The sequence below is a fragment of the Furipterus horrens genome, unplaced genomic scaffold, assembly GCF_987537825.1.
Source record: "Furipterus horrens unplaced genomic scaffold, mFurHor1.1.pri manual_scaffold_7, whole genome shotgun sequence".
NCBI lineage: Eukaryota > Metazoa > Chordata > Mammalia > Chiroptera > Furipteridae > Furipterus > Furipterus horrens.
In genome coordinates, this window is record NW_028327177.1 from 58,549,564 (window position 1) to 58,565,948 (window position 16,385).

Below are 16,385 nucleotides of genomic sequence, written 5' to 3' on the forward strand. Positions count from 1 at the left end.
ACAGTTTGAACCAGATTGGAGCACCTCTGCTGGCTCTGTGGCTCTGTGTTGGGGTGGAGGCTCAGAAAAGAAACAATGGTTTTTGCCAGCATTTTTGCCTGAGAGAATGCTGCCGTCGAGTTCTTGTCCTGCTGCCAGACAAATCATTTCCTCCCCATATGTCCCTGGTGCCTTTTAATCTGTTGTTCTTGAGCTAGAGCTTAGAGAGAGTGAGTCTGAGAAAGTCTGTGCATGGGCCCTTTAAAAGAAACTACCAGAGGTTCTGGCAGTTTCTGTCTTCCACAGCTTCAATCCCCATTGGTTTTTATAGCCAGAAGTTATGGTGACTTCTCTTCCTGGCACTGGAACCCTGATGTGGGGGCCCTAGTGTGGGGCTGGGACCCTTCATTCCTTAGATACCCTTGTGATTTTTATTTGCCACACATGGGTGTGGGACCAGTTCTGTCTGTGTCTCTGCCCTCCTACTAGTCTAGATGTAGTTTCTTCTTTAATTCCATAGTTGTAGACTTCCATTCAGCTCAATTTCTGATGGTTCTGAATGATGGTTGTTCTATCGTTTCATTGTTATTTTAATGTGGTTGTGTGAGGAAGAGAGCCATGTTTAACTGCGCTGCCATATTGACCAGAAGTACAGGTTATAATGATTTTATGGTTTCTCAGGATATTGTGTTTCTCTGCACACATACAAAGAGAGAATGATCAGAGATGTCAAAACACTAAGAACTGTTTGATCTAGGTGGAGGATACAAAGGTTTTCATTGCATTGTTTTCTCAACTTTTGGTCTGCAATAAAATTGTCATAACAAAATATTGAAGGAGGGAAATATTACCTCTCCTTCCAGAGTTGCCTGGGACTCTTGCGGCCCAGTGAGTTGGGAGGGAGTGCCTGGGTTCTGCTCACTCCATTGCTGCCCAGCTCACCTCAGGACCCTGTCTATCTGTCTTCCTCTTTTATAAGGTAAGTAAGCCCATCATGGGGACCCTCCCTGATGACCTCCTCACAACCTAATCATCTCTAAATACCATCACATTGGGGGGTTGAGGGTTTCACCACTGGATTTCGGGTGAAAGAACATCATGACAGAAATGGAAGCATCTCAGATGTTTTTCCAAAGTTGGATAGCAAAAGCTGATGGTTTAGAAAACTGAAACTGAAGTTTATGGGCTTGCATTAGAGTTAAGCGGTGGCTGGTAGGCAATTTATAGGGCAGCACAAAATATAGTTCAAGTGAGACTCATCCATAAATGAATCACTTGGGTGTGGGGTTGTTTAAAATGCAGATTACTAAACCACAGTCAGACCCGCTAAATCAACATGGTCCTTGCCACTCCACATTTTGACAAATATCCAGGTGTATGTTATGCTCCCTAAAGTTTGAGAACCATTGTCATTAAGAAACAGATTGTACTTCATCATAGTCTATTTATCCTAAGGAGTCTGAGGTAAGTCACACAAACAAAGCTGTCTGTTTTTGAATTTGCTGGGTCCCGCCTCAGAGAGTCTGATGTCATGATCCTGCTGTGGTCTGGACAGGGAATTTTACAAATGTTTGAGCAGCCAAGGTTAACAATTGCTTTAAAGGATGCTAATTATATCACCATTTCACTCAGGGCTTTTTCATCTGACCTGCTTAGTTTCCATTTCACAGGGGTGTGAAAAGTGAGACTCCAAACTTTCTATAGGTCTCCCCTGTCAAAAGAACTGCCTTTGGTCTTTTAGATGTTGCCTTTAACTTTTACATTTGGGAAGGCATGGTTTATTTTCACTTTGATGTGTTAAACAGTGTTTAATATTTAAAGTATTAGTTGGACTCAAACATTTGTCTCCTGTGTTTGTTCTTATCTTTATGGGTCTCTCTCTGAAAGCTTTCCCCCACTACTCATTTCTCTTCACCACCACCCCTTGTACCCCTTGTCATCTGAATCCAGTCTATCCTTCAAGAGAAAATTCAAGGCTGTCTTCATCCACTAAACTTCCAGCAAACTCAGGGTTTTCTCCTCCTTGAATTCCTAAAGTAGTTGTCCCATATTTTTAGTACTTGTGTTCTCGCTATGGTATAAGTTTGATGACAAAGATCCTAACTATACTTGTGTATCTGGTGGGTACCTGACAAGTCAAATGATTGGTTATTGGTGTGATTGTTAGGTGAACTCTGCAGAAGAATTGGGTTGGACCGAGCCAATTACAATCACTACAGCTCACCAAGGAGGGAAGTTCAAAAAACGTTAGTTACAAAGATTCTAGTATCTATTTTACTGTCACTATAGAGGGTGGATTTTTGGCAGCAGTAGCCTTGTTAGTCCACCAATATTCAAAAACAGAAACATAAATTGTCCTAGCAACATAAATCTTTATGCCTTTATTTCCTTAAGCTTTGTAGTGAGGAAATACCAGCCTGTATTTTTGAAACTGTTTCTTAGACACTAAAGGAAACCAGAGAGACATTCTTCTAAACCCCTTAGAAAACTTTAGGAAGGAAATGACAATGGATTCCTATGTCATAGACAAGATTATATAAATTTTTCTGTCCCATCTTGAGGCATTTTAAACACTTTTCTGCAAAATTCTGTCCTGATAATTTACTTCGGATATAATTAAAATGAAATCTAATTTTCACCTTAGGTTAATGTTGCTGATGGATGACTAGAGAATTTACTTTGAATGTAAACAGTGGCATTTTATCTGGTCACTTCCCATGACTGCCTGCACTCGGGGAGGAAGGAGGAAAGCAAACTGAGTCACAAAGTAAACATCTTACAAGTTTTATGTTTTTCTGTTCTGTGACTGCAGCCTTCTAGTCCATACTCAGGGTCTCAGAGTTGACACTGTCTGAGATCATTCTAGCCCCTCTCTGGAAACGTGTCCTGCTCTGTTCTTCGTTTCCACATGGATCACCAAGTAATTGCTCTGTTAAAAGAAATAGGTTTGAAAATATTCCATACTCGCATCTTACCACTTCCCCCACCCCCTGGAATCTTGATTATTTTGTGTGTATTCATCATTCTGGGAAAACCCCATGAGGCCTTGCCAGCACCAAGCATGGACATTTCCTGTGTGAAACAACAGGGGTCAGTGGAACACCCTCTGCCCTGGGTTGTCCCCTGGGCCACCTCTCTCACTAAGACCAGGGCTGCACAAGAAGCCATTTCTTGGTTCCCTGAGCTGGGCCAAACCAGTTGTTAAGTATTCAGAGGAGTTTCTTTTCCCTCCCTACCTTTTTGCTCCCTGTTTTGTATTCACTCTTCTTGGGCACCTATCCTTCTCTCCCATCAACATCTCAGCTAGAATCACAAGCCATCTCTTTTCCCCACTAAAATGGAGCTCCCCTGTCTATTTTAAATTGAAGCTCTACAGTAGTTAATTTTACAGTTTTATCATGTTAACATGCCTTTCTTTTGCCGTTCATTGACAATGACCCTGGCTATGGCCTGATGGCAGGGGGAGATGGGAGTGAGAAAGGTGCAGAGGAGGGAGTTGCTGGGAAGAATCCCTCAGCTCACGGAAGGGTTTGGCTGTCCATCTGCCTCAGGGGCCAAGCTCCTCTCCCTGGATTATTAGTGACTAGCTGGTGGCTATCACTGGGCTAAATGTTCATGCACTATGAGATCTCTTTATGTTTTGGTGGTTCTCAGTGGACTATTTTACTCACATATCTCTTTACCCTAACTCCTCAAAACAGGACCAGCTACATGATATGTGGGGTCTAGTGTGAGATGAAAATGCAGGTCCCCATATTCAAAAACTATTAAGAATTCCTAGTAAAAAAAAAAAAAAGAATTCCTAGTCAGCGACTACAGAGCATTAGGCCAAGTGCATACATACCCTTCTGAGCATGCAGCCCGGTGTGACTGTACAACCTGAACACTAGTGAAATGAACCTGACCCAAACACACATATGACAAGCAATTTGTCCTGGACCAGGGACAAGTGTGGGGCTTCCCATGCCTGGTATCTTCCCTGTCCTCAGAAACCAGGAGCCTGGAGATTCAGAGTGATACTCAAGGAAGAGAGTGAAACTTTATTCAACAAAAGACAAAGTATGCTATTTTAGGCTCTAGGAATTCTGCAGTCAACAAAACAAAGTCCCTGAGAGGAAGATGGTGGAGGACTGAGGGGAGGCTGCGCTCTCAGGCTCCCGAGACCAGTCTGTAGTTTGGACTAATTGCAGACAGAACATCTCAGTGAGCAGCTGGACACTGGCAGGAGTCCAGCCTTGGCACTGCTGGATTAGAGAAAAACCATCTGGGAACAACCTGTTTAGTGAAAATAGAGGAAGAAAAAGGAACAAAATGGGATTCCTGACTGGGGTGGCTGCCTGAGCTGTGGCTGGAAGGACACAAAGGCTTTTTGGCGACCACATGCTTCCCCAGAGGGTAATCAGGAGGAAAGCAGATCTCTGCCCGCTGGCAGAGATGGGACTTGACCAGGTGGCATTAACGCTGGAAGACAGGAGACAGCATGCTGTTGTACAGGTGAAAACATAATTTTTCCTTTGTATTTTTCTCTTGTGAACTGCGGAGAGGGGTGGAAAGTTGGGGGTGATAGGACATTCTTGAAGAGCGCAGGCGCAGAAGTGCGCTCACCCACTCCCCAACCCTCCCCTTGGGTCACGCGGGTGCGCATAGGGAAGTGCCCTTATTCACTGGCCCAGGTGCACAGTGCCGCGCGTCCAGGTGCCCCTCGAACACACCCCAACAGACGTAAGATCAGTGCCCCAATGGGTGCAGGGAGGGCCAACTGGACACGCAGAAGACTGTGCGCAGTCGCCCCTGGCCAGCTCCAGTGGGCACCAGGCCAGAGTGCCAGGCCAGAGCGCAAAGCACTTGCTCAGGTTCTGCTCATGCCCACCCAGGCGGGCGCAGGAATGGTGGGTGGCTGCGGCGTGGGAACAGCGGACAGTAGCGACTCATGGACACTCACTTCTGCTGAGCACAAGTGTCCAGGGCCCCGCACTAAGAGGCGAGAGACCAGCTCCCGGAGCACGGCGTGGCAGGCCTGAGGTGGGCTTTCGGGCGCCTTGCGCGCAGGGGCACCTCAGCTAGCTCCAATGGGCGCCAAAGGAATGCGCTGTGCTGGTCACCGTGTGCACAGCGCTGCTGCAAGGAATAGGAACCTCTGACCTGCCACATTAGACCAGCTGTGGACGCAGAAAAAGAAAAGGACACACAAAGGCTGAAATGAGTAAAAACATTCCCCGCCCCCTTTTTTTCTTTCTCCTTTTTCTTTTTCTTCCTGAAGGGGGCAAAAATATTATATCTCTAATTTGTTTCATACAATCTCTCCTTCTCATTCTTCCTCTTTAATTGTTGTTTATATGTTTGTGGGTCTAGTTTAGCCTCCCTTTCACTCTAAATAAATAGAATATAACTACTATATAAATCCAATACTATACAATTCCACTTTCTTACTATATTCTGCACTCTTCCCTTTTTCTCTTCTATACTTATTAACATACAATGTAAATATTACCTACTGTCTTGCACAGTCTCAACTATTATTAATCTATTATCCCCTCTCTCAAAAATAATATTTTTCCTCCCTAAAAACAACTCTTATCTATTCTTCCTATAGTATAAAAGCTCTAATCTCTCTACATTTATATTAATACTGACTCGTTGGCTGACGATAGTGGGATAGAGGGTGGGGGATATTTTTGAGGGTGCGGGGGTCCTGCCTGGGCTGTGTGTTTATGTTTTTAACAGCATCTCCACAAAAGAACTCAAGACATAGTGGATAGAGTGACTCTTAATCAACTAGCCAGAAGGAAGATCCTAACGAAGAGCATCTGAAATATAACTGGACAGCATAAACAAATGATATAAAGGGTACCCCAAGAACATCAGGCTCAGAAGATCAAAGAGACTGCACCACTGAAACCCCCAGATCTCCCATAAAGAATCTCATACCACAAAGGTGGGAAGTCAAAGCAGACAAACCCAAAAAACAAACATAAATAAGAAGAATCCAACATGGTAAGATGCAGAAACAACCTCTCAATGAAAAGAAAAGAGGAATCCCCAGAAAGAGAGGTAGATGGAATAGACATAGCCCAAATGTCAGACATGGAATTCAAAACATTGGTGGTGAAGAAGCTCAATATACTCGACAACCTTAAAAACAACTATGACAAATGCACATGGCACATTTTCAAAGACAGACCACATGATAGGACACAAAGCAAGCCTCAACAAATTCAAGAAAATTGAAATTATATCGGGTCTCTTTTCAGACCACAATGCCTTGCAACTAGAAATCAACCTCAGAGAAAAAAATCAAAGACACCCAAACTAATGGAGAATGAAAAACACGCTATTAAACACTGAATGGTTTAACAATGACATCAAAGAAAAACCAAGAAATTTCTAGAAACTAATGACAATGAACACACAACAGCCCAAAACCTATGGGACACAGCAAAAGCAGTCTTAAGAGGGAAGTTCATAGCAATACAGGCATATCTGAAAAGGATAGAAGAATCTCAAATAAAAAACTTGATCCTAAAGCTACAAGAACTAGAACAACAACAACAAACAAAGCCTAGGACAAGAAGAAGGAAGGAAATCATCAAGATCAGAGCAGAATTAAATGACATAGAGACTAAACAAACAATCCAAAAAATCAACAAAACTAGGAGCTCGTTCTTTGAAAAAGTAAACAAAATCGACAAGCCTCTAGCCAGGCTCATCAAGAAAAAGAGAGAGAAGACTCAAATAAACAAAATCAGAAATGAAAGAGGAGAAATCACGACTGATACCACAGAAATACAAACAATTGTAAGAAATCACTACAAACAACTGTATGGAAAGAAATTTGACAACGTAGAAGAAATGGACAAATTTCTAGAAACATATAAGCTTCCAAAACTGAATCAAGAGAAGTAGAAAGTCTCAACAGAGCAATAACAAAGAAGGAAATTGAAACAGTAATAAAAAATCTCCCTGCACACAAAAGCCCTGGACTGGATGGCTTCACAGGCAAATTTTACAAAACATTTAGGGAAGAACTAACTCCTACCCTCCTCAAACTATTCCAAAAAATCCAAGAAGAGGGAAAAATCTCAAGCTTTTTCTATGAAGCCAGTATTACCCTAATCCCAAAACCAGGTCAAGACACAACAAAGAAAGAAAACTACAGGCCAATATCACTGATGAACATAGATGCTAAAATCCTCAACAAAATACTGGCAAACAGGATCGAGCAATACATGAAAAAGATCATACACCACGATCAAGTGGGATTCATCCCAGGGATGCAAGGATGTTTTAATATTCGCAAATCAATAAATATAATACATCACCTAAACGGAATGAAAGACAAAAATCACATGATCATATCAATAGAGGCAGAAAAAGCATTTGATAAAGTACAACAGCCATTTATGATGAAAACACTCAGCAAAATGGGAATAGAGGGAGCATACCTTAACATAATGAAGGCTATATATGGGAAACCCGAAGCCAACATCGTACTCAATGGACAAAAACTGAAAGCATTCCCCCTGAAATCAGGAACAAGACAAGGCTGTCTACTCTCTCACTTCTATTCAACATAGTGTTGGAAGTCCTAGCCACAGCAATCAGACAAGAAAAAGAAATAAAAGGCATCCAAATTGGGAAAGAAGAAGTAAAACTATCATTATATGCAGATGACATGATAGTATACATAGAAAACGCTATAACTCCACTAAAAGACTACTCGATATAATAAGTGAATTTGGCAAAATAGCAGGGTACAAAATAAATATACTGAAATCTAAGGCATTTCTGAACACCAACAATAAAATATCAGAGAGAGACAAAAGAAAATACCATTTACTATAGCAACAAGAAAAATAAAGTACCTAGGAATAAACTTAACCAAAGAGATAAAAGAGTTGTACACTGAAAATTATGCAATATTGAAGAAAGAAATTAAGGAAGATACAAATAAATGGAAGCAAATACCATGTTCTTGGATGGGAAGAATCAACATCATCAAATGTCCATACTACCCAAAGCAATTTACAGATTCAATGCAATCCCTAATAAAATGCCAATGACATATTTCACAGACCTAGAACAAATACTCCAAAAATTCATATGGAACCGAAAAAGACCCCGAAGAGCAAAAGCAATCTTGAAACAGAAGAATGCAGCAGGAGGAATCACGATACCAGACATCAAACAATACTACAAGGCCGCTGTGATCAAAACAGTCTGGTACTGGCATAAGAACAGACATATAGATTAGTGGAACAGAACAGAGAGCCCAGAAATAAACCCAGGCCTCTCTGGTCAACTAATATTTGATAAAGGAGGAAGGAACATAAAATGGAGTGAGAAGAGCCTCTTTAACAAATGGTGCTGGGAGAACTGGACAGGGACGTGCAAAAAAAAAATGAAACTAGACCAGCAACTTCACCACACACAAGAATAAACTCAAGATGGATCAAAGACTTAAATGTAAGCCATGACACCATAAAAATCCTAGAGGGAAATATAGGCAGGAAAATTCAGATATTCCACGTAACAATATTTTCATGGATACATCTCTTAAGGCAAGAGAAATAAAGGAAAGAATAAACAAATGGGACTACATCAAACTAAAGAGTTTCTGCTCAGCAGAAGAAAACGTCAGCAAATTGAAAAGGAAACCAACCACATGGGAAAACATATTTGCCAATGATATCACAGACAGAAGACTGATCTCCAAAGTATATAAAGAGCTTATACGATTCAACATCAAGAAAACAAATAACCCAATTAAAAAATGGTCAAAGGACCTGAACAAACACTTCTCCGAAGAGGACATACAGAATGTCCATAGACACATGGAAAAAATGCTCAACATCACTGGCCATCAGAGAGATGCAAATAAAAACCACAATGAGATACCACTTAACACCAGTCAGAATGGCCATCATCAACAAATCAACAAACAACAAGTGCTGGCGAGGATGTGGAGAAACGGGAACCCTACTGCACTGTTGGTGGGAATGCAGACTAGTGCAGCCACTATGGAAAACAGTATGGAATTACCTCAAAAAACTAAAAATGGAACTGCCTTTTGAACTAGCGATTCCACTGCTAGGATTATACCTGAAAAATCGTAAAGCCCTAATTAAAAACAACTTATGCACCCCTATGTTCATAGCAGCCCTGTTTACAATAGCTAAGTACTGGAAACAGCTTAAGTGCCCATCTGTAGATGAGTGGATCAAAAAACAGTGGTACATTTACACAATGGAATACTATGTAGCAGAAATAAAGAAGGAACTCCTGCCATTTGTGACAACATGGATGGAACTAGAGAGAATTATGCTTAGTGAAATAAGCCAGGCAAAGAAAGCAAAATACCATATGATATCACCTAATACAGGAAACTAAAGAACAACACAAACAAACGAACTAAATAGGACAAAGAGTAGAATAGTAGTCAATAGGGGGGAGGGAAAGAAGGGGGATAAGTAAGGGAAGGGTCTAGTCAAGGAACGTGTATAAATGACTCATGGACATGGACAATGGGGAGGGATATGATTGTGAGCGAAGGAGTGGGCTGGGTGTGGGGAAGCAATGGGGGAAAAATGGGACAACTGTAATTGAAAAACCAAAAAAAACCCAAAAAAACAAAAACAAAAAAAACCCCCAAAACAAATAAACATCTAGAATGCTTTGGTTGTTAAAGAAAAACAAAAAAACAAAAAACAAAGTCCCTGCTCAAAATCTAATTAGGGAAGACAACAGCAAAGAAATAGGTATATCCAATGGTGACAAGTACTGTGGAGAGAAGTAAAGCAGGGCAAGGAGGGTAAGGGACCAGCACAGAGGACAGGGTGTTGTGATTTTGTGAGTTGGCAAAGAGGGGCTATTTGAGTAAAAACTGCAGGGAGTGGGGGAGGGAGTCTGTAGGTCTCTGGGGAGATGAGCATTCAGGCAGAGGGGTTTAGCAAGTGCAAAGGCCCCGAGGCTTCTCAGGGAGGACAGTGTGGGTGGCTGGATGATCAGAGTTGAGAGGGACAGAGGTAGAGAGGGGAGGCTAGACCTCAGGCAGGAAAAACTGGATTTGACTCTGGATGACAGGAAAACTTTGTGGGTTAGAGTAGAGCAGGTTTCTCATCTGACTTAGGCTGCAAAGTGCTCTCTCTATCGTCTGTTGAGAAGAGATTGTGGAGGCAGAAGAATGAAAGCAGGGTGACCAGTGGTGAGGCTCTTGCAATAATCCAGGTAGCTCTGACAAAACCGTTTGTAGTGCAGTTGGTGAGAGGTAGTCAAATTCTAAAAATATTGTAGTCTTCAAAAGGTCATGGGGCCAGGCCAGTCATTAAAAAAAAATTAAAAATTACTGTTGACATTCAATATTATATTAGTTTCAGATGTACAACATAGTGATTAGACATTTACATAACTTACGAAGTAATCCCCTCATAAGTGCAGTGCCTATCTGACACCATACAGAGTTTTTATAATATCATTGGCTGTATTCCTTATACTGTACTTTACATCCCTGTGACTATTTTATAACCACCAATTTGTACTCTTTAATCCCTCTACCTTTTTAACCAAGCCCCCCAACAAGGCTGGTCTTGTTAACTGTAATGCTATAGCCAGATGCATAGTCTGGCATATATAGGTGCCCAATAAGTGTGCATTTAATGAGCCAGGGAGTGAAAAGTATTTAACAAGATTTCTTGTAATAGAGATGTAAGAAATGACATTAAAAAATGGAGTACATTGAAAAATTAATCCCTGCCTCCTGTTATCTAGTGGTTATGGATTGAATGATGTCTTTTAACCCTGTTGCCAAATCTGTTGTCCCCAGAATACAACAAGGATGCCAACCTGTTAATCAAGCATGCCATTGTCCGGGGACAGCCAACTGACCTGGAGTCTGCACGATCCTTCCCCATGTGAGAAGGCCACCCTTCCCTCCACACCCCCACTCTTATTAGGAATTTCTGGACCCAAGGGTAGGTAGGACGACGACCATGTCCAGTTTGAAGCAGCTAGAGGAGCACGAGACCTTCGCTCATTGTCCTTTATAAGATTATAAAGGGTCTTAAGCCTGAGAGGGAGGGATTGTTATTTTTTATTGTTAAAATAATTAATTAATAATTTACTTATTAAAAGAAGAAGAAGAAGAATATATGTAAGGGTGAAGTGGGAGAGCTTGTATGTACAACCCATGGGCACGGACTTGGGGGGGGTGATTACTAGGGGAGGTATGGTGCTGGGTGGAGGGGAGCAAAGGGGAAAAACTGGAACTATTGTAACAATATAACCAATAAAATATACTTAAAAAAAAGAATTCAGCGACATTTTAAACACATTCATAGACTGAATAGAGGCTAGCATAAGAAAAAAATGGGGTAAGGCAGAATACTTTGGCTGTGTTTATAGTTTTATTCCTACTTTGATTCTATTAAATCTGCAATGTAAAGATCAGTTTGTATGAAATGAATGGTGTGTCTTTTAGCCTGAACATGCTAAAATGGGCCATGAGACTGTATTTTTAGTGTGCGGTCAATAGGTGGTGCTGTACCTTGTTAGGACTTCATTTCCACCAGGTAATGTGTGAGGAAGCCTACTAATACAGATCCAGGTATTAAATGCTGTTTTAACTGGAGTATATACTCGGTCTTTTGAAAATTAAATTAGCGCTCCAGTATTTAGTAAGACACTCTTGGACTTATATATGTAAAACTCAACATTTGAAAATGTCATTTTTCCTTAAGTGGAACATTTAGACATCATTTAAATGATATAAAATATATCTCAATATTGGAAATAAAGCAGTGCCCACATGCTTAATGATGATTAAATTTTATTTCCTTCTCCGTGTAATTCTGACATATGTATGTATTTTATGTTATTTATATAATGTTATATATACTTCTATTTGTAGAAAGACCACATAAGGAATCATTATATTTATTTTTCTTATTGAATTCATTCAGGGAAGGAGAAGTCAAGGAAGAAATAGTGTATATAAAAGGGATTATTCATGGGGGAAATGAGGCTGCAGTAATATTTAGAAGGCTGTGAGGTTTTGTGGGGTATTCTACTTTTCAGATGGCAAGTTTCCTCCACCTGTGAGCCTTCTCCTACTGCTGGAACATCTTTCTCCATGAGGAAGCTTGCTGAAGCAGCAACATCTCACAAGGTTATTTCCCTTGGAATCCTAAAGTTGGCTAGTTCTTGTCCAATGCCCACCTTCCTGCCCTTGGAATTGGTCCTCACAGATGAAATGCAGCCATATTCTGAGACTCTGGTATTATCAGGCCTGAAGAATCAGATGATCAAGATTCTGGTGGATCCTAGGCTTTCCTGGGAGCCAGGTTGAATAAACATTGCCTTACATGATACCCTGTGTCCCCTAAAGAGTGTCTGGGTAGGTTGGAGCTATGGGCTTCTGAGGGTGAGACAGTGTTCTTTCATAGCTCCAAGGACATAGGCCTTAGATATTGTAAGGCCTTTGGAACTGCCTTTGCCATTGGACCTGGTAGAAGTGCCAAGGTCAGTATAGTGACTCAGATGATTTTCACTCCAAGCAATACTTCTGTTTTTCTCTAGGATCTGGGACCTAAAACTGCACAGGCCACACACAGTTAGGTTGCCTTTCCCTCTCCCCTTCAGCCAGCACCTCCTTCATTCCTCACTGTGATCAGAGAACTCTATCCAAGGGACAATGTAGGTGACCAGCTTACCATGTCCCCATCCTACTCAGCTGTTTGCTTTTAGAAATGTTACCCTTATCTGCTGGCTTTCTTTAAGACTTCCATATGTCATCCACTCACTATTTATTGATTCAGCAAAAGAGTAGTATGTGCCTACTATGCACAGGCTCTGTGCTGGGGAAGTAGCAGGGCATAATTTCTATCCTCAGCATCTCCTTAGCATGCATTTCCCTTTTCTTTGACTAATTTAAAGTCCGGTTTTCCTCTGATAATACTGCTTTTCTTTGGTCCTTGCCTGTAAGTTCCCTACAGCCCTCTGGACACCGGAGCTTTATCTCTTTTTGCCATCTTTAATGTATTGGCTTTTTGTCACCTCATGGGTGACACACTGGCTCCAAGAACCTCTAGACATCATTTTCTCATTCAAGGCAGACCAACTAAGTCTGGTGTTTTGGTCAAGGAAGCGATAGTTTTCATAGGCTCCCAGCAGAGTCTCCGTCTCACTGCATGGCTGCCTCTCACTAAAACATTGGAAAAATGAGGGTCTGCCTTTAGGAAAAAGAAGTTTGGGAATGGTGCTTGATCCACCCAGCTGAAAAGATCATCCCTGAGGTCCACTTTATTCAGCTGGATTGCTCTCTCCTACAAGTTGCCACAACATATCAGCATCCAGACTGCTCCATCACATCCATTCGCTTCTGGGCTACCATTTCTCTCCTGGCTGTCTCTTGTTTTCATACTGGCTGACTTTAGCTTCAGCACTGATGACTCTTGGATGTAGAATTCCTTGACATCCCCACCCCACCCGTCTCCTCACTACTCTAAACCAGCCCACTAACTACCAGTGCTGAACTCACTTCTGCACCCAAACTTGCCCCTCCTTCTGCATTGTGATCATGGAAATCTGTGTCATCTTCATTGTAATTAGGATCCTGACTCATCTTGTGTTCCTCCTCTTCCTCATTGCTGACATTCCCAGGCCCCTGAGTCCTGTTCCTCTCATCTTTTGCTGCCTCTCTTTATCCTGTCACAGTTCTTCTTTTTTTTTTTTCCAAAAGGTAAATTTATGTATTCACGCCTAATCTTCAAAAATTTTGTCAACAATTATTTCTACCTTCCCCATCATTTGCACAATTTCTATCGAGTCCAAACATAATTTAAAGTGAGGTAGGTAGTTTCTCTCTACTTGTGCCTTCATCTTCCTGGTGACTGTGGAGGCTTGTACGTGAAAGCACTAGTCTCCCATAAAGGGGAGCGCCAAGGATGGGCACCAATGACTGGTGGAGCTTTTCAGTTGGCTATTTTCTCAATCTCGTCCAAATCATCGGTGTCCAATTTTTCTATTTTCTTATTAAAATGCTCCTGGATCCTGTTGAGGATATTCATGCTGTGCTTGCCGTCAACCATGTTCACTGCCAGGCCCCTCTTGCCAAAGCGGCCAGTGCGCCCGATCCGGTGCAGATAGGTCTCGTTGTCCGGGTTCCCATCCTTGTCCACGGGAAGATCGAAGTTGATGACCACAGACACCTGTTCAACATCGATACCACGGGCACACACGTTGGTGGTCACCAGCACCTTCTCTTTGCCCTCTCGGAAGCGCTCAATCACGGCAGCCCGCTGCTCCACCATCATTTCACCACTCAGCAGAGCCACCTGGTGGCCTTCTTTTGAGAGCTCTGCTGCCAGCCAACTGGCTGTTTTACGGGTATGGCAGAAGATCATGGCTTGAGCAATGGTGATGGCCCCGTAGAGGTTACACAAGGCCTGGAACTTCTCGTCTCTGTTATTGCACAGAACGTAGTACTGCTTGATGGTGTCCAAGGTCTCCTCCTCATGCTTCAGTTTGATGATGTTGGGGTCTGGGACCACTTTCTGGGCAAATTTCCATACCGAGTCTTCAAAGGTGGCAGAGAAAAGCAGCATCTGGCAGTTCCTGGGCAGCATCCTTTGGATGCGGATGCTCTGATCTTGGTGGCCCTGAGTAGCTATCATCACGTCAGCCTCATCCAGAACAAACACCTTGATCTTCTTGGGGTCGATGAACTTGAGCTTGGAGCACCAGTCCAGAACAGTTCCAGGGGTGCCAATGACAATCTGCTCACTGATCTTCTGACCCCTTTCCAATTTATTGCCTCGAACAGCATAAGCTAGCTTCAGTTCAGGGTAAAACTTGCCCATCTGCTCAATCACTTTTCCCGTTTGAAGGGCAAGCTCATATGTTGGGGAGAGGCACAGACACTGGGGGTATCTGTTTGCAGCGTCTACATGGCTTAGCATGGCCAACACAAAGGCAGCTGTTTTACCAGTACCAGACTGAGACTGGGCAATTAAGTTCTGTGGGGGCTCAGCAAGCATCAAAGGCAACGCGTTCTCCTGTATCTTGGATGGTCTGTTGAAGCCCATGGTGTAGACTCCCTGAAGAAGCTGTGGCTTCAGCCGAAGCTCCTCAAAAGACTTCACAGAATAGAGGGGGGAGTTTGGATCCCGCTGCAGGACTTCCACTTGGTTTGTGTTATCCACAAGGTTGCTTCTGATCAGCTTGTTGAGTAAGGACTGGGCGGCTCTGTCTTCTTTCTCTTCTTCATCAGTCTTCTCTGCATTAGCATTGGTCTTGACAACAGCACCATTAGCATCTGGTTTGATTTTCTCTTCCTTAAGATGTAAGTTGCTCAACGACTCGGCCGCCGCTTCCTGTTCATCCACCGCCAGGGCCCACGAGTCAGTGGCCATGGTCCCGGGGGCGGGTGGGATGCTGGTGCTGGTGTCCTCGCCGGCTAGCACCGCGTGATCGTGGGCTCCGGGAGTCGCGGCGAGCCCGGCTCCGGCCCCGCGGAGGGTAAGTCATTCGCTCCGGTGCTGGGGGCCGGAAACCCACAGTTCTTCTTTTAGTCCTTATTTCCTCACCCCATTTCAATCCATCCTCCAAACTGGCACAATTATATTCATATAACTTGATTTTATTGTTGTTTCTTGACTAACAAGAATTTGTGATTCCTTACTGCTTCAGTATAAAATAGAAGCATGGCATTCAAAATCTGACCTGCACAAATCTCACTCCAGCCTGGTCCCCTCTACACTCTCTCCTTTGTCATTCTAGGTTTTCAGCTTTCCAAATAGGTTTCAGGGCTTTGTGGTGTCTGGAGCACTCTTTCTGCTCTTTTCCCTAAGTAAACTCCTCCTCATCTTTAAGCCAGCTCAGTATAGCCTCTGCAGCATGATGTCCCTCAGTCTTCCAGGTAGAATGAGTCACTGTATTCTTTTCTTCCACCGCACTGCTAGTCTTGTATTGGTGACAATGTTCTCCACATACATAACTATATCCTTTAGGAGAGTACCAGCCTCTGAGTTAGCTTTACATCTTCAGTGGTTGCTGCAGTGCCTGGCACATAGCAGATGCTCAGTACCTGTTTGTTGAACAAATGTTTTTGAACTATTGAGAATAAAAATGGAGGACATTTTCTGAATGTTGTGCATTTGGTACATACTTAACATGTGGTAAATATGAATCCTAAAAGTTCAGTTAAGAAAACTTCAGAAAACAAATGTTTACCGCAGTGTGGGGATCTTCAGTTTCTAGGATTGGAGGTAGTGTGTGTGTGTGGTTGGTGTTTTTAGAACAAGCAATGGCTCAGCCCTGTGGGAGCAGATTGTATGAGACAGGCACCCAGAATGGGGAAGATAATGGCAGCCAATCTGTCAGATTTCATCATCTGCTGGTCTGGGGCTGGTAGA

General features: G+C 42.6%; 1 pseudogene; it reads right to left on the reverse strand.

Moving 5' to 3' along the window:
• Positions 1–13,699: 13,699 nt before the first annotated feature.
• LOC150004518 (ATP-dependent RNA helicase DDX19B pseudogene) lies at positions 13,700–15,518 on the reverse strand (annotated as a pseudogene).
• Positions 15,519–16,385: the final 867 nt, after the last annotated feature.